A 23,653-nucleotide genomic window follows, 5' to 3' on the forward strand; every position below is an offset into this window, starting at 1 on the left:
GCTCAGCTCTTTGGGCAATGTGTTTCTTACTGAGACCTGTCAAGAAAGTAAAAATATATTGTCTGTAAATAGTGTGCATTCTTGGTCTCAAATGTTTTATATTTAAAAAGTATTATATGTGTCTTGAATAATATTTGTAGTGACAGGACAGGCTAAGTGCACATTGGTGAAAAACCTGAAGACAATAGATATTTTGCTGTTTATTACAAAAATTATATTTGTTCATTTTTTAATGAGGAGGCTGTAAAAGTAAACTATTCATGTACATTATACAACAAACTGCCAGAAGAGACATTGTGCGATGTGGAAAGGTGCCTAGAACGTAATACTTCACAATTTAATATAAAAATGACAGGCTCTGCAAGTACTCAGCTAGATAGTCCGAATGATCTCCTCTCATACTGTATGCAACTATTCTTATGTTCATTCATAGCCAACAGACCTTATGGGTGAAGAACAGCACAAAACAGATAAGATGTGGTGGCTGTAATGGGTGCAGGGGTATTGTGTGTTGGAAGGACATAACTTGTTCGGTTTTCACAGTTCTCTCAGATGGTGGTCATGTGAAAATGTGGCTCTCTCCAAAGGAACATTTTCATTTAATTAAGTGAAAGTAAGTGCCACTGAAAACATTTAAGTTCGTCTGTCATAGTGTGGGTAGGAATTTTGCCACAGGGAAGTCAGAATTTGCAAAGGCTATGGAAATACCACTTGACATATCATTAATTTTCCAGGAGGGACCTCTATCCCTGGCTACAGGTTTCACCTTTCAGAAGATGACTCACTTTACAAATATGAAAAGGGATTCTGGATAGAACTTCAACACGGTCTAGTCAATCACCAAACATGATGGAACGTACTGAGTCCTGCATGTGACTGCCTGTGATTGCGGCTTTCCATTTTGTACCAGGACTGGGCTGAGGTCCTGCACGGTGGGTTCACTCATCTCTTTTACACAATGTGTAATTGTGTTGCTACAACACCAGGTAGTATTAAACCACTTGTGTTTTGGCAGTGCTATGCAGGTACGGTTCCAGAACAAACAGGGTTTCTTTCAGACTTCTGCGGCTGTTTCTATACTTCACATCTCATTTTCGGTCTCTGTTTTGTACTGTATTTACAATACATATAATCTATATAATATAGCTGGTGAGAGGCAACAAATAAGTATTGCAACTAATAGTTCTTAATGTCTCTCAGGATACCTTAACTACTACAGAGACTTTTTTAAAGTTTGGTTTGGAAATGGGGACAGCGAATATATAATCAGGACATATTATGGTGAACTATAGAAAATGCTGGAAAGGATTGGGTGAAATTTATGCCAGCATGAATTTACTGTACAACGTGTGACTTTCATTAATAATGGTCCAAATGAATCCATGCTTGTAGTAGTTAATTATCAGTTTTATCTGTACACAAGAAAAAAAAAAAAGTACTTTAAGTGGTACTTGTTGTTTTGCCCACCAGCAGTGTTTATCATTTAATGGCTGTTTTACATTAAACATTTAATAATCCAAAAAGAACAATTATATGTAGGATGGAATGTAATATTTACTCAGGGCTAATAAATAATGAATAAAATAATGAATAACATTTTGGATCAATCCATTTTCTATCCGCTTTCTCCAATGCAGTGTTGTGGGGAGCTGGAGCAACAGTGGAGACAAGACATATACACTCTGGACGGGCCGCCAGTCCATTCCAGGGCACAAGAGATCCATGATTTAGTAAGAAACTTACTTTGCTTCTCGCTTTTTAAAGTCGTTTTGATTGTAATTTAAAATAAGTAATCTAAAGAGTTTTAAGTAATGCAAACTTAAAAAAATACTACTGTTGTTCCTAGAAATTTAGAAAAACAACATACGATGTAAGCAATTGTTTTTATTATCACATATCTAAAATATTTGTACTGTTAAAAACAAATGCACAACACAAGGTTAAATAAATCAAATCTATATTGATATATAAATATATATACGTATATACATTGTCAGGTTTTAAAAATCAATTAGATGTTTGTTTCTACTAAAAATTGTCAGTGTGAGTAGCAAAACCCTATGGAAGCCTGTTTCTGCCAGGGAGTAAAACAAAACGCGATCAAAACAACATTCAACCGAATATAAAAAAAAGCCCTGCACTGACCTAGGAAGCACAAGAACAGCACATATAACATCTTTAAGTCATCAATACATTTTCTGTTGGGCCAGATCTTGGAACAGATCAATGAGAGAACCCTATCCTACAACGAACTAAATCCCACAACAGTAGCACAGGGTGCACAGATTCTCTCTTCTAACAATTCACAGCCAGTTTCAGTAATACTGCTGGTAGATCTTAACCAGCGAACAACGATGTCTGTGGTCTAACTTGCAATTGCCAGACTATAGAATTCAACCTGTACATTGAACGATAGGGTGACAGCTGCATAAATACGATCATTAAAGGCACATTAAGTCCACCTGGGTTAGGGAAACAGTTCAGAATTAATCCATACCGTTAGGAATTATGGTTTTTAAAAGTTACTGGTACCTGGTGTAGCTCAAAATCAGATATTATTTGGACTCAATTAAAATAAATCTGGTTTCCCATGTTTAAAAATAAATAAATGCGGTTTCCTTCAATTAATTGTAAATGTATCTGTAGGCTTTTCCTGAGTCACTAATGCTGCCTGCATTTTAAAAGAGTCTTTTATTAACCTTTTTGGAGGACATATGTTAAAATATTTTAAACTTGCTATTAAGTAATAAATATTAGTCTTTTTCATAGACTGAAAGTACATACACAACACATTCCAATGGATATAAAACATTCTCCTGTAATATGAAAGCAGGCTTTCAGATGAATCGTACATTTAAAAGCATGTTTAGTTCACAGAAATAAAATAACTTTCAGCAAGGATCAGTTTTTTTAATTGTTGCTGTAGAGATGGAGGTTTCACTGTATAAGTTTGGCTTCATGGATAGATGCTACTGTGGAGCCAGCAGTAATTTTAATAAATTGGTCTTGCTTTTGAAAGTGCTTGTTGTGGGTGATTTGAGATTTAAGATATACCATGCCAGCTGGGAAACAGGGAAATAGAATGGGAAACCAAGTCATCAGTTTTTCCATAATTGCTTCATTTAGATTTTGAATTATTAACTCTTTACTGAAAATGCTACTTCATGTCTTATTTTTGGATGTAATGAATTGGATTTAAAACTGTCATAGAAAGCACTGAGAAATGTCTGATGCACTGTTTTCTGTTTATTACACAGCAGTATTACCACCTTGTGGCCTGATATCATTATGCCTGCAAAGCTAGACAAGGTGAGATTGGGGTGGGTGAAGGTCAGGTTTGTACTGTCAATGGTGCCGGAGGACACTTTTTTGGCTCTATTTTCTCTGTACCAGTTTTTCAAAGCCACTGCTCCATTATGGTTAGAGAGTCACTGGGCTGTGTGAGTTTTCCTTTGGATGAGATAATAAGCCAAGGTTGTGACGACATGGTCATTAATTGCAGTGTACTTACCTCCTTCATTGTGCCAGATGAGAAATGTCCTTTGCAGGCAGGTAAAAGATCTGTTATCTCAACATCAACCCTTTAACACATAAAAAAACACATGCTTATGATGGAAAAAAATAACCTGGAAACTTTGAGTATTCCTCACAATTTAGAAAGACAAATAAATAAGCTGAGTCATCAGCATGTTAAATACCGACATAAGGTACACGCAGGATGACAAAGTAAAACTTAAAATCAGTTGTCCAAATTAAGCAGGTTAATAGTTGTGGGGAAAAGGATAACTTAGTCCAATAAAATCCAGGTAGTCTAAATAGACACAATGCTGGAAGGAGCTCAGATCTAACTGTGCTAGGGGTGGTCATGACAGTCAATGATTATAGGACCTGGCTATATTTTTGCCTACCTCTAATTTGCCCCTTTTCCACTCACTTGGTGATGTGCAGTATTTTTTTTTCTTTTCTACCTGATCAGCCGTGTAGTGGGACTGCTGTTTCAGAATGGCTTCTGCACACACATCACTCAGATGGGTGTGGTGGACCACGGGGGTTCACTCCTATTTTTAAATCACTTTAAAACCGAAATGTGCTGTACAAGTGCATAATATTATTGCAGTATTTATTATAGTAACAGAAATCATTGGTGTCCCAGAGGATTAATCTTGATAGAGGTTGTCTGATAAATTAAATAAGGTAATGCAGTTAATTAATTATCACATATATATGTTCTTTGCTTCCTTGTAAACTACTGTTATATCTGGACAAGCAAGGTTTTGTAAATAGAGTCATTTAATCTCTTTCTGTATTCTTCATGTTCTTCTGTAGTTGTTTATATAATGTAACCTTAGAAAGAAGGGATTGCAGGGTACTGATAAAATCATCTTCAAGCCTTTAATCAGTTTTCTGTAATGGGAATGCCTATTTAATCATAAAAAGCCTTTTCTGAAATGGAATATGTAACATCTACATTAGTGCTAGCTACCAGGCAGTCTACAATAGGAACAGCATTTATGTCTTACATTCATTATAACTTTCTTATGTGTGTCCCACATTAGCTACAATCCCATGTAGTAACTGGTGAAATTGTGGAAATGTAAAGAGCCAGATTAGGAGCATTAAAGAGAACTGGAGTGAATTTCTGAAGAACAGAGTATGAGCAGAGGCAAAACCAGCCAAAAGTTACAACAAAGGACTGAAATGGAAAAAAAAAACTATTTCACATTTGGGTAGCATTAAGATGAGTCTCTCTTCAAACCTTCTCCATGTTTGAATACTGTAATTTATTTCATAATTTTGTTCTGGTAACTTGAGGCTAAAGCATATTGCTAGTACTATTCTTTTCGAGTGAATGCCTTATGACTGTATATTTGTAAACAAATGTTGTTTATTGCACAAAAAAGAACACACTATTGTTTTGTATGGAATGCAAAGGAGTGATTTAAGACAGCGGAAATTATCATTTGAGATGGCTAATCTTGACCATTTGATTTACTTTTCATTTTTATTTTCTTATTACTGATTACTTATATGATGTCAACATCTAATTCTTCAAAGACATCACTTGAGTTCAATGTATTACTTTTATTGCAAAAGTATGAACTGTGTCTTGAAACTATGAAAAAGGAATGAGAAAAATAAAATGTTGTCAGGTTAAATATGTATATCTAAATGTCAGATTCAAGATATTGTCCCTCATCTAAAAATTGCAGTGTTTACCTTTAATTTCATAAAGCATTTTGTTCTTCACTTTCACCAGACCAAATCTAAAACATTTTTTTAGAAAATAAGTAGCCAGTTTTTCCGCATATAAAGGGATTATTATATATTATTTAAAATATGTATCAGGCGATTAACTGTCACAATACAGTAATTGTTTACCCACTTCACAACAAACATGTATGATTTCATGTGCATGCATAGATGCATAACTGCATACATACTGTACATCCTGGACAAAATGAGGATATGGCTTTGGCAGAGACTTGGTTTTGGCTGTTTCATCTAGTGTCACCACTATGCCACAACCTGGAAAATTCCCATCTCTCCTAGTGATTATTTATTGCTTTCCTCAGTGGAATATAACTTTTGCTTTAGTTTAATTATAACCAATGAATAATTCTGTATGAGGAACATTTGGAGAGGAAAATAATTCCTTGCCATGGCACATCCTCATTCTGGGTTTTAGATGTGCTTCAGCAAGCTTCATTTGAAACCACAGTGGGAGAACACATTAGGATAAAAAAGTGGTTCTTTAGCCTAACTCTAATGTAGAAGCTCATTCTTATACATGTGTCTATTTAAACCAGAAATGAGAAAGAAAGGTTGAGGTCAATTAAAGCTGTAATAGATTTCTTCATCGCTGCCAAAACCAAAAATAAATTATTCTACGAATAAAGCTACAGTACCATGAAATAGTCAGCAAGGGTTCTTTTCCAGATACATTATTTTAGTCTCCATTCCACAATGATCATATTATATTACCTCAATTCTATGTGCTATTACAGAAACACCTATTCTATTTTGCCTCTCTCATCCAAACTTTTGTGCTTTCAACAAAATGCCTATTGTAACCCTGTAATATAGTCCAGTGCTGTGTTGGGTTTTGGTTAACATTGAGTGTAACAGTGACAGTTTATCTGCAGCTGATTTTTACAAGATTTATTGAAAGGAATGTCCGCTCAAAAGAGTCAGGCCTTATTTATGTTCTATTTCCTACTAGGTGAAAGCATACTAAACCTTTCTTTCCTTAGAAATCTCTTTTCCAGACAAGAGGGAAACTGTATTTTCAGAGCTAAGTAGTTCTAGTACAACATACCCATTGTAGCCTATTTCTTAAAGCAAATGTACATCAAATAGAATGGAAGAGTTGAGCTCCCACGTTTGTCCTCAATCTGAAGAAGACACTTATGAAAACCTGCAGCGGACAATCACACTGGGAAAAGAATAAGTGAGGAGGACAAAAATAAAATGATCATATTTTCACTTGAAGATGGTTTTCAGATTTAAAATGAGCCAAAGCAAAAAGCTTTGGTTGTCTCCTTAAATGACTTAAGCAAGATCAACTCAAAATTTAAGAAGAAAATCACAGAGGATCAGAATGGAAACAGGCCACAGCTGGCACATCCAGCAAGCATCTTCTGTTCAATCATTGAATTTTGCATCGCAAGACATAAGCCCAGGTGAAATCCAAACTTCGGATTACCTGCCTCTTAAAAATTGAAGCCCACTACTTCATGTCAGGCTTCCATTGGGTGTTTGAAAGAAGCCTCTGGCAGAAGCAAAGTCATTAGAAAGTACCGGGTTTCTAATTTGTATTTGGCAGCTGGGTTGCAGTTTTGATTAATTTGGGGCAATTTATGGCAGAATATGTATAAGCAGCGGTCAGAGGTGTCCTGGTTTGGGGGCTGTGCGTCGAAAATCCAAGGTGGATGCTGCTGTTGCACCCTTGAAGAAGTAACCCCCCTCCAATATCTCCAGCAAATGCCTTGCGGTGCTGTAAATGAAAATTTGTCAACTGACTGAACTAGTTAAACAAAGGATCAACTTGAAAATACAATCACAGTGTTGTAGAAGTGACTTCAGAGACGATTGTTAAACATGTAATAATTGACCATTATTTCCAGTAAACTGATTTTATCCTCATCTTTCTTGTATGCAGAATTGCCTCGGACCATAGCAAATGAATCAAGTCAGCACATTGCCAGCAGGGAAAGGCAGGCTATTAATTTTGAGACAAAAACTTTGCTTATTTCATATTAGAAAAAAGAAAGATCATTGAGACGTTGTTTCAAGAAAGCAGATCTGACGTTTTGAAAACATATAAATAATGCTGTTTTTAATGGTTTCACATGAATCCTAATCTAAGTCTAATGAAAGCAGAAGTAGCCATACAGTGTAATAAGGCTGGACTTTGTAAAGCATTAAACCAAGAGAAAGCTACAGTAATAACTGAATGAATAGTTGCCATCCAGGTGCATGTTACCAGCATGACAATCATATCCTTATTCCTTAACTTCATTGTATTCTGTTCTCAGCTCTACATCTAATCAGAGCTTTCTTCTCCAGAGCACAGTGCTCGCTAGCTGTAAAAATTCATAGCCTGCGGATACTTGTTCACACTCCCTATTACTTGGTTGTCCTGTTTGGTAAGCTTTCAGCTGCCAACTTTTACCAGTAAATATTTGACAATGTTACAGCAACTACAATTCTGTTCTTGTGTCACTTTTTCTACATATGAAATAAGAACAAATAAAATAATGATTTTTTTTGTTCTTTTCATTCATTGAAAAAATTAATTAATTCCCCTAATGAGTTTATCATTTTTATACAAACTACAGCTCATTTAGCAATGAAAAAAGTATATAACATATATGTATGTTTAGTTAATGAGTTTAGGGCTGGTCCCTGGTAATGCTTCATGATGCAGAGACCAAACTGTCTTGTACACACTGTCTTGTAAACACTCTGGAGAGTAAAAGTCTAAAACACCAAATATACATATAAAATATTAATCTGCTATAGAATGTTTTGAAAAAACGCATTTCAAACAACAAAGTTTAAAAAAAACACAACCATGTCAGAAACGTTAATGTTAATATTAAATACAGTATGTTGACCCTGGGCTTCAGTCAGAGCTTGGCAGCAGTTTGACATAGTGTCTATTTAATCGATCTTCAATGTAACTTGATTCAATTTTCTGAAGTTTTAATTCAGCATCTTGTATGTCTAAGATGTACCATGGATTTTATCATTTGTGACAAATGATAACATCCATGGTATTCTTAATTTATTTCTTTTGGATGGTTCTTGGAAAACTTTAACAATGGATAATTAGCCTGTTTCACAGAATTTTCAGATACAATGGTTTAAACTCTTGTTCAATAAGACAAAACTATAATTGTACATTTATACATATTCTTTATGCGTTTTCTTTATACTGTAGAGTACATCCCATTGGGTTAAAATGGATTCACTGGCATCTACCTGGATGATGCGACAGCCACCATAGTGCGTCAGAACACTCACCACACACCAGCTATCAGTGGGGAGGAGAGCAGAGTCATGAAGCCAATACATAGATGGGGATCATTAGGAGGCCATGATTGGTAAGGGCCAATGGGAAATTTGGCCAGGATGCCAGGGTTAAACCCCTACTCTTTTCGAGAAATGCCCTGGAATTTTTAATGACCCCAGAGAGTCAGGACCTCAGTTTTACGTCTCATCCGAAGGACGGCACCTGTTTACAGTATAGTATCCCCATCACTATACTGGGGCATTAGAACCCACACTAACACCTCTTCCAGCAGTAACCTTAGTGTTTCCCAGGAGGTCTCCCATCCAGGTACTGGCCACACTCATACCTGCTTAGCTTCAGTGGGTTGGCAGTTGTGAGTTCCAGAGTGATATGGCTGCTGGCATATCTACTGAGAGTAGCAATGAAGTGAGTGTATTTTACAATTAAAATAAATAGAGTTAGTATTACTAATGCAATTAGTAATTAAATATGTTTAAATATAGAATTAGTATTCTATGAAATACCCCCAACTAAAAGACCCTTCATTTGTAAAATTTCCAATCCTGTTTTAAAAGTCTATTTTTTACATAATTAGATTTTAGATCATATTTAAGATCCTATCTAGACTTCAGCTTTTTAGTTGCTGTTCTAATTACTACTAATGATAGTATTAAGAGAGGAAGATAAATAAAGTTTATGTTCCTCACACTTCATAGTTTTATGCAGTCTCATAAGAAATCATCTGAAATCAGTAAAATGAAACTCAACATATGTTTCTTAGATCATATTTCCACTTATCTTCCTATGTTTAAATTTTGCTATTCTCTCTCCTATTGCTATGCATAACATGAATATACAGTATAATTAAGATGTGGAATTATTCTCTAGGCCCTTAAACACGCAGTAATTATCCCTCTGTTAAAGGAAAACATAACTTAAGACTCCAGCCTGTTCAGTAGCTCACCATTTTTGGCAAATGTTCTAGAACAGGCTGTTGCCTTATGCTTACAAGCTCACTTTTCTGTAAATATGTTGTATGAGCCATTTCATTTTGGGTTCAGATTGACACATACTGTAGTGTTGGAACAGCTGGTGTTAAAAGTTGCTAACGATTTACGGATGATGACTGATTTTGATACATACGGATGATACCGTTTTTTTTGTCCAATCTTGTCATACTGGATCTCAGTGCTGCCTTTGATACTGTCGATTGTGCCATCTTGAAGAATATTTGAAAGGGTTGCTGGTATTACTGGAACTTCTTGATGATTATTTTAATTATCTAACAGATGAGACGCAGTTCGTGCAAATTAGGCGTTTTTTCTCCTTGACAATGTTGGTCACATCTGGTGTCCTGCAGGGCTTTGATCTTGGTATCATGAACATATGAACATCGGTCACACTATTTGAAGGTATGGCATCAATTTTAATTTCCCAAATAAAGCTTTGCTTAAACCCTGATGTTAATCAAGCACTCTTTACCTTGTCACATTATTTAGATCATGTCAAAATGAAAGCAATAAAATGTTTTATATTTTAACCCTGACAAAAACCAAATTTATGCTGATCAACTCACTTTATTAAATCCGCAAACTGGTTCTCTGGGATGACACTGGAACCAGCCCCAGCACTCAGTCCGCGTGTCGTCTTTTACCTGAGCCTTGCGTTTGAAGCTCATGTTCACAATGATGGGAAGGTGTCTTTTTTCATGTTTATAACTTGCAACCATTTATGTGGTTATTTGATGCATTGCTTGCTGGTTATCTAAGCATTCTTAACAAGTTGCAGCGCATTTAGAACTTGGTTGTTTGGATCTTAACTAAAACTAAAATACATGAGTGTATACAGTATATTCTGTTCTCACTTTCTTGCACTGTTCCTCACCTTTAAGCTATTGTTTGGCTCCTGACTGCATCGGTAAACTGTTGCAGTAACTGCTTGGACACCTACTTATAGTTCATAACCTTTGCACCCTAACCTTCCTTCAGTTCCTAAAATGAGGATCTAAAACCTTGAATTTTTTTTTTTTTAATTGATGAGCTGTGTAAATGATGTTGACCATTCCATTTGAGAGTCTGAAGCCACACTGTGATTCTGGGAGAAGTTCTTCAGCAAAAGTACTGAGACTAGATCTTGCCTGCAATGCATAGCAGAGATTTTCCTCTGTGATTTCCAGGGGCAGATTTGTCCCATTTCCTGAAGAGTTCACAATCATGACATCGTTAAAATCATTTGGGTTTATCTTTTAACTCCAAGTCTCTTCAATCTTATATCTACAGTTTTATTTCCTGTCCACTGTACTTAAAAATGTCAATTAGTGTTCCATCACCTCCTGTTTCTTTATTATTCCTTATTAGTATAATGGCTCTCCTGACCTCATTAAGTGTCCCAGCTCATCTCTACCGGGAACTTCTGAGATAGAATTGAATATAACATTACTGACAGTGGAGTCTTGATTGAGTAAATCTTCAACATACTCCATTCATTGGATATTGACTGATTTCCTTTCCATGATCAGGTCTTGTAATAATGGTAATATTTATCTCAAGATCTTCCAAAGTGGTATGAACAATTTTCTTATATTTCTCTTTCTTGGCTGAGACCAGAGAGCTTAAAAGGAATGTGCAGATCAGATCCTAGAAAGATCTGTTCCTTTGGAATTAATGTTGCCAGTTCTGCCACAATCCATGGGTTGTATGTGCTGAAGGTCCAATCAAATCTGGCAATATTTCAGATTTACCCTAATTTAAATATAATTGACTTTTCTGTTAACTAAAAGAAACAATAAAAACAATATAATTATTAACATTATTAGTCGGAACAATATATGCCAATAGAGAAACAAATATCCAAAAGGAAATATACCCATATTGTGTGTTTATTTTTTATTAAAGTCAGGAAATAATATAATGTATTAGTAATTAACATCAATATTTCCCTATGAGCTTTCTGAACAGCTTTTAAATGTGCCTCCTTAAAAGCAATCATACTTGTTTGAGGTTATTTCACTGATCCTTGCAGGAGTAGCACTTGGCAACACACTGGTCTGCACACTAGTAGCAAACCTCCATGCAGTGACCCTGGGGAAGCAGCTGACCTCTCTAGACGAAAGATGACTCTCATAAGGTTACAAACAAGAAGAGGTCCTTCATTCCATCTAGCTCGTTTGAGTGTTAGTAGCTAGTTAACCCAAGAACAGAAAAAAGGTTGGAGAAGAGAAGAGGACAGTTAACCCATCTGTCTGCTTGGTACTTCATAATTGCTCATTGATTCAAGAAACCCATCTGGCTCTTTATTGAAAGATGACAGGCCGTCAAGAACATCACCTTCAGCAACATGACTAAGTAGCTTGTTGCTCTTACCACCGTCCATCTATTCACTTGCTGACCGCTTCTTCCAATTCAACGTTGCAGGGGGAGCTGGGGCCTGTCCTGGCAAAGAAAAAGGTGCAAAGGCAGGGTATACCCTGGATGGGACGCCAGTGCAGTGCAGGGCAGGGCAGGGCAGGGCAGGCAGACACAAACAAACAAACATAGCCATGCACACAATCACACCAGGGCCTGTTTTCCCAGAAGCCATAGAACTCACCAGTAGGTTTTTGAATTGTGGGAGGAAACTGGAGCACCTGAAGAAAACCCACACGAGACACTGGGAGAACATTGTAGGGTCCAGAACTCAGCCCAGAGCTCCAGCACTGCTAAGCAGCAATGCTACCATTGCACAACCGTGGCCCCTGCTCTTTTAACCCTTTCTATAAATATGATAAAAGTTTCAAAACTGAGGGGGCTATTCAAATAATTATAGCAGGAAGAGGTGTCTCGCACAAGGGTATAACAGCTTAGCCCACCAAGGATTTGAACCTACAGTATTGCAAGGTTACATGTCTAAAGCTTCTATCCACTACTCCACACTGCTGCCTCCTTATGCTCTTTCTCACTTGGCATTGAGACAGGATGTATGACAGCGATTTCTGTAAGTTTGTTGGAATCATCCTGCTAGAGATTGCAAAATCACCCATTTCCAGTGAACTTCACTGAACTGAGGTTTGATGATTCAGGATCCTCAGGAGACTTGGGAATGGCGTTGGTTCGGTCGATATTATTTGTTTTCATACCAACTCAACTTTTAGATCTGTCCAGCCCTATTTCATGAATACATAAAACTTTTATATGTAAACTGAGAATTGTTACATTGTGATATCCAAGAATAGTATCGCCACAAGCACTTTTTTTGTGTTGTGCAAGTATTCTTCTGTATCGTGACATCTGGGTTTTAGCAAATGGTTGAGTCTTTTCTTTTTTATCTAATGATCTCTAGTCATCATTAAGAATGAGTTTTGGATGCTATCCTTTTTTTTAAAATCAGGATTCCAGCTTGTTCCTTTGGGAGACGTTGTGAACAGGCGATGGGTTTTGAATTACAGAGCTTGATTTGGGTGTTGAAAGTATAGCCTGGCTTGTAGGTGCTGCTTTGAATTCTGAATGAAGATATTGGCACGGTACAATATCTGGAAAACATCTTTAAACATGCTGTATGTGCAAATTAAGTCAGTTTAAACAGAATTGTTTCAGTAAAATGTGTGTAATGCACATTGTCCATTAACTCTTCTTTGCAGGAGGTTGATAAATTTTTATATAAACTTTGTTTTCTTGCTTTCAGATCAGTTGTATTACTATTAGAGTGGTATCAATTACTAAACATATTAGCACAAATCCCACTCTGCTGGTAATAGAAAGTGCCAGATGTCACTTGCATGTTACAGCAAGTAAGTTCTTCCTAGAATGTAATGCAGATATGAAAGGTTGGCATTACAAAACAGAATTGTGTTCCATTGCCATATCACATGGGTGATCTAATTTCCCAAAGAATCTCAAAGCATTAAATACATAAGACGAGACCCACAATGCACTTACCACTGTAGTGCAGCACCCACCTGAGTGACATGGCAGCTCCAATGTAACAGCAGCCCCATTCTACGCAACAGATTGGGCAGAGAAGTGAGGGGGTGGGGACTTTAAGGAGACTACATTTTATGATCTCAGAGTGTAAATTATCCAGGACACTTGGGTTAATATCCCTCCTCTTAAGAACAGTATCCTGGGATCTTTAATGACCAAGTATTTTGAATCCTGGTTTAACATCTCCAAAGGACTGCGCATCTTAAATACTTGCTCTCCCCAGTGACCATACTGGGGCATTAGTTTGAAGAATCTGGCCCCAGTGCACATTCATTTTTTTCTAATGTAACCTTGTCCTGGAGCATCACAATCTTGCAAGTTTTAAAGGTAAATGTAAGTGATTTAGAAGCAGAGCTTTAAAGTGATTTAAAACCAGGCTGTGTTAGGCTGGTGTCTGTCTCTCACTCTCTCAGTGCTGTTGCCCAGGTACTGACCTGGCTCACACCTGCTGAGCTTCAGTGGGCTGCCAGTTGTGAGTTGCAGGGTGATTTAGCCGCTGGCTAGTTTAGAGCTCATATGAACCAAAATCAGAAGACAGTGTAGTTCAGCTGGAGCTGTAGGTCCTTATGTGATAGAAGAGTGGGTGTAGCAGCAGTTAAGGGAATATCTTGTTTCCCAGTGCTTGTACTGCTGTTCAGTGTGGTATCAGCACAATGCGGATCAATGATGGTTTTGGCCTTTTCCCCTTGTCTTGGCTAAACTTATTGTTTTCTGGGAAGTGCCCCTTATCATTATTACTTCTGCATTAAGGACAACAAAGTAAATTGTGTATTGACAGATTTTTTTTTATTTAGGGTCCATACATCTTCCACTTTTGTATGCACCATGTCAAAAAGCTTGGTATGGCAGTACAGTGGTTCTAAAAAAAGTAGTAAATGTGCTTCAGTGACTCCAATGACCACAGTCAAAGTCTTTGGGCAAACTTGAACAACCAATCATGATGAATTTGCAATGTCCAATTTCCAACAGATGTCTTTTGTAATGTGTCTGTTAATCCAAATATTTCAGGTGGTATAATGTGGATATACAAATATACTTGACTCACATGGGAAATATGATATTATAAATAGACATCTAAAGAATATTTAATTTGAGAAAAAATAACATAAGTATAAACCAAGCTCTGTAGCCAGACAATTAACGAAGGGGTTCACCACTAATGCTAACTAATCCCGTAAGCATTTAATTAGCTTTTAAAGGGTATACTCTGTGTTTCAAGCAGTCAATCGACTGACTGGCCAATGAGAAGTAGGCATTACCCGTGATCTCATAATTCTCAAACAGCCAATTAACCCAAACCTCGAAGTCACCATTGATCCATCGATGTGATTGATAGATATGACATTATATAAATTCCATGTTATGTTCAATCCCACTACACAATGAAGGTTTCATCATTGATAAAATGGTTTTGTCTCAGATTTGTATACACACAATTATACAGCTCTTACAACTGTATATTTTACCAATAATACCTATGGAAACAGGCAGCGGTACTAAGGAATGTTGACCTCTAGCTAAAACAGTGCTACTTTGTTTATTGGTTTATTGTTGGATGATTTTCTAAAACCTACTATTAACTATATAGTGAATGAACTCCCACTTAATGGATATAGTATCTTCTAAACTTTTTGCAAATATAAAGAAAAGTCACCTGATAAGTTTGTTCATTTAAGATTAAATTAGAAGAACTTTATTAGTTCTCACTTATCAACAAATGACCCATAACAGCATTTTCTGGACTGAATGACTTTATTCCCATTTTGGCTCCATCCACGTTGTACCTTCCAGTTTGCTCATAGGTTAGGCCAAAATTACTCTACAGCCGAATCCTGACAATGGGGCTTCAGGAGAGTTATAGAAATGGGAAATTTTAATTTAATACACACAATATACAATTTAATACGTCTTTGCATTTATATAGTGCTTTTCATTCTGAAGGGATCCCCAAGCATGTTGCACATAGGAAGGGACCCATTTCATCCACCACTAAAGTATAGCTCATACCCGGGTGATGGGTGGCAGTAGTCTCATTACACGGCTGATTAGGGGGAGAAGTGACAAGTTTCAACAGCTGAATTCAAAGGGGAATTAAGGCCACATTGGACCATCCCCAGAGCAGAATTTAGACAGGACACTATGGTTAACACCTCTGCACCATATGAACATGTTGCCTTTTTCAATGACAAAGAAGTCAGGACTTCAGTGCAACGTCTCACGTGAAGAAGGTAAAAGATTACAATTTAATATTTATCCTGAGTATCACATTTGTTTTCTTTTTTATTATTTGCTATTTCTGTGTTGTTTGAAAAGCTCATGCTGTCAAGCTACATTTCCATCACTTTTTGCACTGCTTTGTAACTCACTGGATTGTTTCAAATTGCATGCAAAAGCTTAATTTTTACAGGATCTCTCTCATTTTTTGGACTTGGCATTGTTACAGTTTTCTCATGGAATAAAACACTCATGACAGATGACAGCTGCAAAAGAGACCAATAAATCACACAATCTGTGTAAGATATAAAGCAAAAACAGTTTCTCAGATTCTTTCTCATGGTTTTTAAAGACTTTTTTTAATCAGATAAATGAAATGATACAAAAGGGGAATTCAGTGAAATAAAAACATAGGAAGGCCTGGAAATGACAGGACGCCAATTGGCTGTTGTTGGGTGATGTTAGATCTTGTTGGTTCACTGCTTGACAGACAATATTAATTTAACACATTTCCCTTTCATCTACTAAAATGTTCCCATTATTATCTATGATTCACTTACTGTTCTTTTGCTGTTCAAAATATGTAAAATGTATATTATTTTAGTTCAGGTGGTTAGCTGTGTCAGCATGTTTAGGCTGCAAAGGAACAAGTAAGGTTTATTCCATGCTGAAAAGAAGAAATGAATTACAACATTTCGATAAAAGGATTCACACCTGAAACTCTGTGTTTCTTTTCTTCTCTTTTCAGCATGGAATAAACCTTAACTTGTTCCTATATTATTTTAGCCACCATTCTGCCTCTCTCTCATAGCTATCTACAGTATTTGGTACATTTCGTGAATACTGATGACCTATGGCTATAAGATCTAAAACGTTTTCAATTTGTTTTTTATCTGTCTTTCTAATAAATCATCTAGATAATAATAGCATTTGGAGATTTGGTTAAGATTGGACAGGGAAAATCATAGTGATCAAGACAATTCTTTCAAACATCTTATCATCTAATTTTTCTTACAGGAGCCATAGAATCTCAAGACCTGTAGCAGCACTGGTTTCCAAGACCTCAGCTGTATATCTCTGCTTTTAAATTTCTCTTAGTCCAACAGTTAGGTATAATTTTATTTCACTCCATCGCTTTGTTTATTATTTAGTGGTCATTTGGCATTGTTGTCAGGATGTAATGAAGAGTTTACCATGCAGTCACTGACCAGATGTTCTTTGTAAAACAGCCCAGAAAACTATAAAAGTTCTTCCCACTCTTGAGCATTTCAAGACCTCTATTGCCAGAATTATTTACAATTCAATTCCATTTAACAATCACCAACTGAGAAGAAGACAGTAAAAAAATCATTCAGCTTTACGTCTTTTTTACGGAGTCTGGGGAATGTTCACAACCACTTTCATTAAGTAAATAATTACATTATCAGGTGGTCTCTCCTAAGCAATTCTGTTCAGAGAATTCCCCTTTAAAACCGATTTCCTCAGTCCTGTAGAAAAGAGTGCTGGGTTGAATTAAAGTTTTTTTTCTAAACAAGGGATGAAGAACTTTTTTTTGTTCGTCTTTTTTTTTTCTGGCCAGCTGGCTGTAGATTCCCTTGAGGAAGCAGGTGGTTTAAATTCTACTGACAGGTGTTATCTACTTCCTGTGTCAGGGACAGCCTGCCTGCCTTCCATTTCTTCCAACACTCCCTCTTAGACTGTTTTTTTAAAAGGAAACTTTATGAGCCAAACATTTATTTTCTTTTTCTGTGACAAATGAGAATAATTCACAATTAATGTGGTCTAGCTGAGGTTTTGGACCTATAATCAACACCAGGCCGAACTTTACCTTGAACTTACTGCAGAATAATTGAATTCACTTTGGCTCTGTCTTACTTGCTTGCATTTTAAGTCTCTTACTCCCGGCAGTGTAGTGGCACAGGCGGAGCAGAGGACTGCAATGTTCAGAAAGCACAGCATCAGCGCCTGCCTCTAATTTTGTTCTTCAAGAATGAAAAGGAAAGTTTGGTCAACTTTCCAAGCTGAATACAAATGGCACAACAGAAAATGAACCAAAAACAGTCAGTGCTGCAAGTTTTTTTCTAAAGAGGTTTTGAAGGGGTGAAAAAATTAAGAGCAAGAGGTTTGAGTGCAAATTGTTATTTTCTTTGTCCTCCTGAAGTCAAAAGACTTCATTCTTTCTGAGGTGAATGACACTCAGAAAGGACAAACAAGTTCATTGCTGTGTATCTGCAATAATTCTCTAAAGTGCATGCCCCCTGGTACACATCCAAAGATGGCCATAGCAGCCAGTTATGACTTGCCTGCCTGCCAGGTGAGAAAGGGCTGCTATGCACATTCTTGGCTAACCCCAGGCATGCCCAGGCTAACTGGTGATGCAGTGTTAGTGTTTTCCATCACAGATTGCCTTTCCTGCAGTGCGGCAGTATAAGAAAAAAATATCCTCGAGTCAATGAATGTGTCGTCATCTTGAAAACATCACTTAGTGTAAAAGGGAGTATAATGAATTGTAAAAACAGGTGTTAAAAGGATATTAGAAGGGCCAATTGAGAGATAGAAAGAATATTACATTGGTGACTGAAATTAATATCTTTTTTCACAATTACAAGGCGAGTATATACCATGGACACAACACCAGTCTATCATTTGTATTACTCAATGTCTAAATGCATAATGCACAGTTACAAAAAAAAACCTGAAAGAGGGGCCATTGCATAAAGAACTCATATCCTTACCTGAAATGATGTTTCTACAAATGCTCTACACTGCCCAGGCATACCCCTTTTGGAATAGTTAAAACAATTAAACAATTATGAGCAAAATAATAATTTTAGCCAATCAAATTCTAAGTTGTGTCAATTGATCTGTATGTCTGTTGTATTTTTTCTTTTAGAATTAATAATTTGTTTCTTACAATGATCAAATATTAACAGTAAATGAAAGGTATTGAATTGGACACCATAGTAAGATGGAAAGGGTGTGATTTTGAAAAGGAAAGGAGAAGTGTTTGAAATACAAGGATCTTGCCCAGCTGTTTCTTGAAGGAAGCCAAGACTATTGCCTTCAACAATATGGCTGCCTAGTTGCTCCAGACTCATACAACCTTTTGCATTCAGTTTTCACTGTTGGTTCTGACATAGTGCATTAGATTGACTTTATGAGTATTGTTGAAGACATTGAACACTTGAATCCAATACCCTCTTAATCCTGCTTGCTTAAAACTTAAAATATTATTTTAACCTGTCAAAAGAACTGAATCATATTAACTAATAAACACAGTACATAACACAGAGTCACCTCAATCTTTTTTTTTAATTGAACACATTCTATTGAGACATGATGTACAGTGTCTAGAACATGGTTTGGATTTCATTCTAACCCAGCTCGTAAAGGCCTAAATCCTTATAGACATAGTGAGTCCAATTTAGCATCTTCTCTTAGCTTTGCAGGTGCTGGTTCTTTGAAGAGTCCCAGGGACCAGGAAGAATAGACCAGATGTCTCTGGTCTAAAAGCTTACATACACTCTAATGTGTTACTTGCCATGAAAATCGATGCTGCTGTTGAAGGAATTAGCAGCTGGTGTTGTATGAACCTTAATAAAAAATGTAAATCATCCTTTTATCCATCTTATTCCAATTCAATACAGGGTCATGGGGAAGTTGGCGTTTATCCAGGCAAGCAATGGGGGAAAAGCAGGAGACACCCTGGACAGGACGCTGGTCCATCGTAAAGCACACACTCACACCAGGGCCAAATTTCCCAGAAGCCAAATAACCTACCAGTACTGTACATCCTTGGAATGTGGGAGGAAAGCAGAACGCCCAGAGGAAACCCACATAAACACTGGGACTCTGTGGACAAACTCCACAGACATGACACCCTAGGAATTGAATTGAACCCAGGATTCCAGTACTGTGAGGCAGTAATACAAACCACTGCACCACCGTGACGATCAATGGATCAACTGTGGTTAGTAAACTGGCAACTTTCTTTTGCTTTGTATGGGTTTCAGCTACAGAAAGTCCTGATTGGAATGGTGCAGTACAGTCCCAGAGCTTTCTCATTTCCCTCATATTCCTTGAGAGGAGCCTCTTTCACTTGGAACAATTTTGAAAGGGGTGAGAGGTGAACCTGAATGTTAAGCAACACTGTAATATCTTTCCTTTAAGTAATTGGTTCCAGTTAAGGGGGATTTATCAGCTTAGGTTTACTACTCTCATAAAGAAAAGTTAAAAATAGATATATAGCAGGTTTATAATATGTTGACTATTATCACTTCATTTAAAAAAAAACAACACAATGCCTTCCTGGTTACAGCTCTGATAAGAGGGGCCACAAGCTATCTGGTCTTTTCCCCACTTTATATTTTAAATAGGAATAAAATCTATAAATTAAGAACAGAACAAAGAATTTCCTGTCTTTTCATAGATTAGGAATCCCGCCCTTATACACATTATCTGCTATCAAGAAAATTTATTTCCGTTAAAGTGCACGACTGAAATAATAATAATAATGGTAAGTGTAGTTCACCACTTCTTAAAAAAACAACTTAATATGAATGCTTAGCTGGGCTGTGAATATTGGAAATGATCTTGCCAGAGTTTTAGAGAAAGGATAAAAATGGAGAAAGATACTCCAGTTATCTTCAGTTTATTGTACATTCCAAATAAATAAATAAGTAGAATCAACCATTTTAACAGCTTTCAATCTTTGTTTTCAGTGTTTGCTAAATTAGAAAACAGTCTAGGAATTCTAAAGTAGGAATAAACTATCAAGTACATGAAAAGTAACAAAAAGTAAAAGTAGCAAAATCAATTTTGTAAGTAAACAAATTTCAGGTAATTCCTACCTAAAAGATACCGAAACAACTATCCCCTTTACCAGAAAGTGACAAGAATAGGAATGCAGGTGGCGAACATTAGACAACACAACCAACATTGAATTAACCTAGCTTTATGAACGCATGGTCTCATGTTACATTCTGAATGAATAGTTTTAGCAATTCCACACATTCTTCTACATTACATTTACTACAAAGCTGACACAGCACAAAAAAACAAGATATGTTAAATGAGAAGACTTTTCTGTGGCATTATTTAATATTTCAGTATTTGATGTCAGAGTGTTTTTAGTAACAAGGGCTTCTAGATAGTAATTGTGTGTTTGTTTATTTATGTATTGTGCAGAGAAAAAACTAAACTCAAAGTCATTCATTAGTACTGAAGGCAATACATTTTTTATGCTGAAAAAACTATGAAGAACAAACAATCTCTAGAGCATCACTAACTTGAAATAATACTACAGGCATGTAATCTGTGTGGTAAAATGTAAGCAGGTGCACTCTGTTCTTTTTGCAGACCTCAACCTGCCAAAACATGCTCTTTGATATTGTAGAGGCTGGGCCCAGGCAGCTATGAGGTGTGATTGGTGTCTTGGGGAAACAAAATACACTCTTCTACATAATGGCACCTCAAGACGGCCACTAAAAGTATTTACAAAAGCAGTGATTGCTAACACCAGCATGTTTTAACCTGCTGTAGGTGCTGTACAGATTTGTGGCTAAAAGCGTTGGAATGCAGAGCTGTGCTTTCAGGAGTAGGCAGGGCCAGCTTTCCTCAATCTATGATTTTCTTCAGAGAGATTCGCATGGACTTACAGTATACAGATAGTTCTGAAATCATTCCCACCTGAGCTACAGTACTTGTTGCATTTCTCCCATGAATTCAATACACATTTTAAATTGTTCAGGAACCTGACTGTTAAAAATAATGACATAACAAAAGTCCTTAAAATGTCATACTTTTTAAAGAGAGCTATTTAGTTTTCACTTTTTTAAAGGTTAGAAAACACTATGTACCCATCAGTAATACAGCCCCTAGGCACCTCTTTGCAATGTCTAGGTGGTTGTGCAGTGTAAAATGCTGTGTTCAGGGTCAAATCTCAATCCTCTTCTTTCTAAACTAGAATTGAAGACCAGCTAGATGGGTCAAACAGCCTTCTCTGATTTATAACCTTTCATAAGTTCTTATGTAGTGTAACAGACTGACAGTGTGGCACAGAGCAGAGGAGTAGAGTCCTTTCTCTACTCTATTTATCAACACTACCTCCAATTGAAAGGTAAAATGGCAGATGTGCTGAACATGGTAGGGGTTTATAAACTACACCCAGAGGATGCTTAGAGTACTGCACAAGGAGACTGTGACCTATGGGTGGTCAATTTACAGTAGATGTGTTTCACCCAATGCTACAGTATGTAGCAGGGGCTATACTGAACTGTATACATGCCATTTAGTATAAGTCAAGTTGGTCTAAGTATAAGTCAACTGCTAGCCAGTATAGAACAATTAAAACTGAGAACAGGAAGCACACCTTCACACGGGTAAAAAAAAGGTTGTGGGAGTTTGAAACAAGCTACTCAGAACATTTAGCTTCTCTTGAGCTAAATTGACGGAATGGCCTCTTTTTGTTTGTGACCTATTCTTATGTTCCTGAGCCTATGGTGTTGAGAAATGTTTCTGTGTGCCATTGTTGTCTACCGTGCTTAGGATTTTTAATTCATGTGTCCCGTGTCATAAATCCAGAATTCAGTCCTTACGGAATCACAAATCATTTCTGTTGAGGAAGACAGCACAAAAATAAAACATGACTCCTATGTACTTTTTAATTAGGTCATTATACTTATTTTTCGCTACTATAGGGATGTTGAATTTTGTTCCCACTTTTGCATTTCCTAGGCTGCCACAGTGGTGTATACTGTATACCGTCTGTGCAGTTTTCCATTTCCCATTTCCTGGAGGGACATGCTTCAAGGAAGCAACATGGGTATGTTATACCATACCAGCATAATTTCAGTGAAATCTTCCCTGCACCCAGCTCTGCTGAATGTAAGAAAATTGTTACGGTGGTAACAAGCTGTTTCACCCCCTCAGAGTTCAAGGCCATGTAATTACCTGTGTTACTGTGCATGACAGCGTCAAACGTATTCTTCGAGGATCCATGCAGTGCTACGCAATAACAACTCCTTGCATAGAAACGTATGCCCCAATGTAGGTGAGGACCACACTGTTAGCAGGTTTCTTTTTATGGACTCCTGTTCGGCCTGCTGAAGCAGATCTACTTGAGATCTTTCCTCTTCTCTGAGATGCCATTGATCAAAACTGGAAAAAACATGCTCCTTCCCTCTGTCCTTGTAAGTCATGCCATTGAGACTTGGACTGGTTCCAGTTGCATTTCTTTTTAGTTTCTCCTGTGTTTCGGTATCTTGCTTATGATGTTGAGAAATGAAAGCTATGGGGTGTTCCAGATATGGCCTAACAAGGGCACTGTACAGTTTACATAGATTTCTTCCTTATTTTGTGATCTGTATTGCCTGCTGTATAAGTCAGCATCATAATTTCCCTTTTATCCCTCCTACTTGTTTCCTCGGTGCTGACAGTGATAGTAAGCATCTGTTGGACAGTTTTGACTTCATCTTTTTCACACCTAGGGATTTTCATTAACCTAAGGACCATTTTCATTGACAAATGATGTAGAACGAGCAAATGTAGACAGTTAACGAGTTACAAGTGTTTACATCCAGAAAGTCAAAGACTATATATATATGTGTTTTTATTTAGAAGTTTCTAAATATGTTAATTTTATTTATCATTTATATTATTAAAATTCTTGGCAAAGGAAGCTATTGAAGTTATATCCAGCAGCTATTTATCAAGATCCTTGACTGAGGAAAAAAAAGTTAGAATGAGAATGTTGAATGTTCCAAAAGAGAAAGTAAACAAAAATGATAAGTGTATGTATCCCTATACACCAAAAATGATCTTATAACATATAATAGATACAGTATATTAGCACATAACTGTAATAATGTTAATTAACACTATTTTCTAATTTTATATCATCGTTATATTTATACAGTATGTAGCAAGCATTATTAGCACTTAATACTTTAATTACACTTAATTAGCA

The sequence above is a fragment of the Lepisosteus oculatus genome, chromosome 6, assembly GCF_040954835.1.
Source record: "Lepisosteus oculatus isolate fLepOcu1 chromosome 6, fLepOcu1.hap2, whole genome shotgun sequence".
Lineage (NCBI taxonomy): Eukaryota > Metazoa > Chordata > Actinopteri > Semionotiformes > Lepisosteidae > Lepisosteus > Lepisosteus oculatus.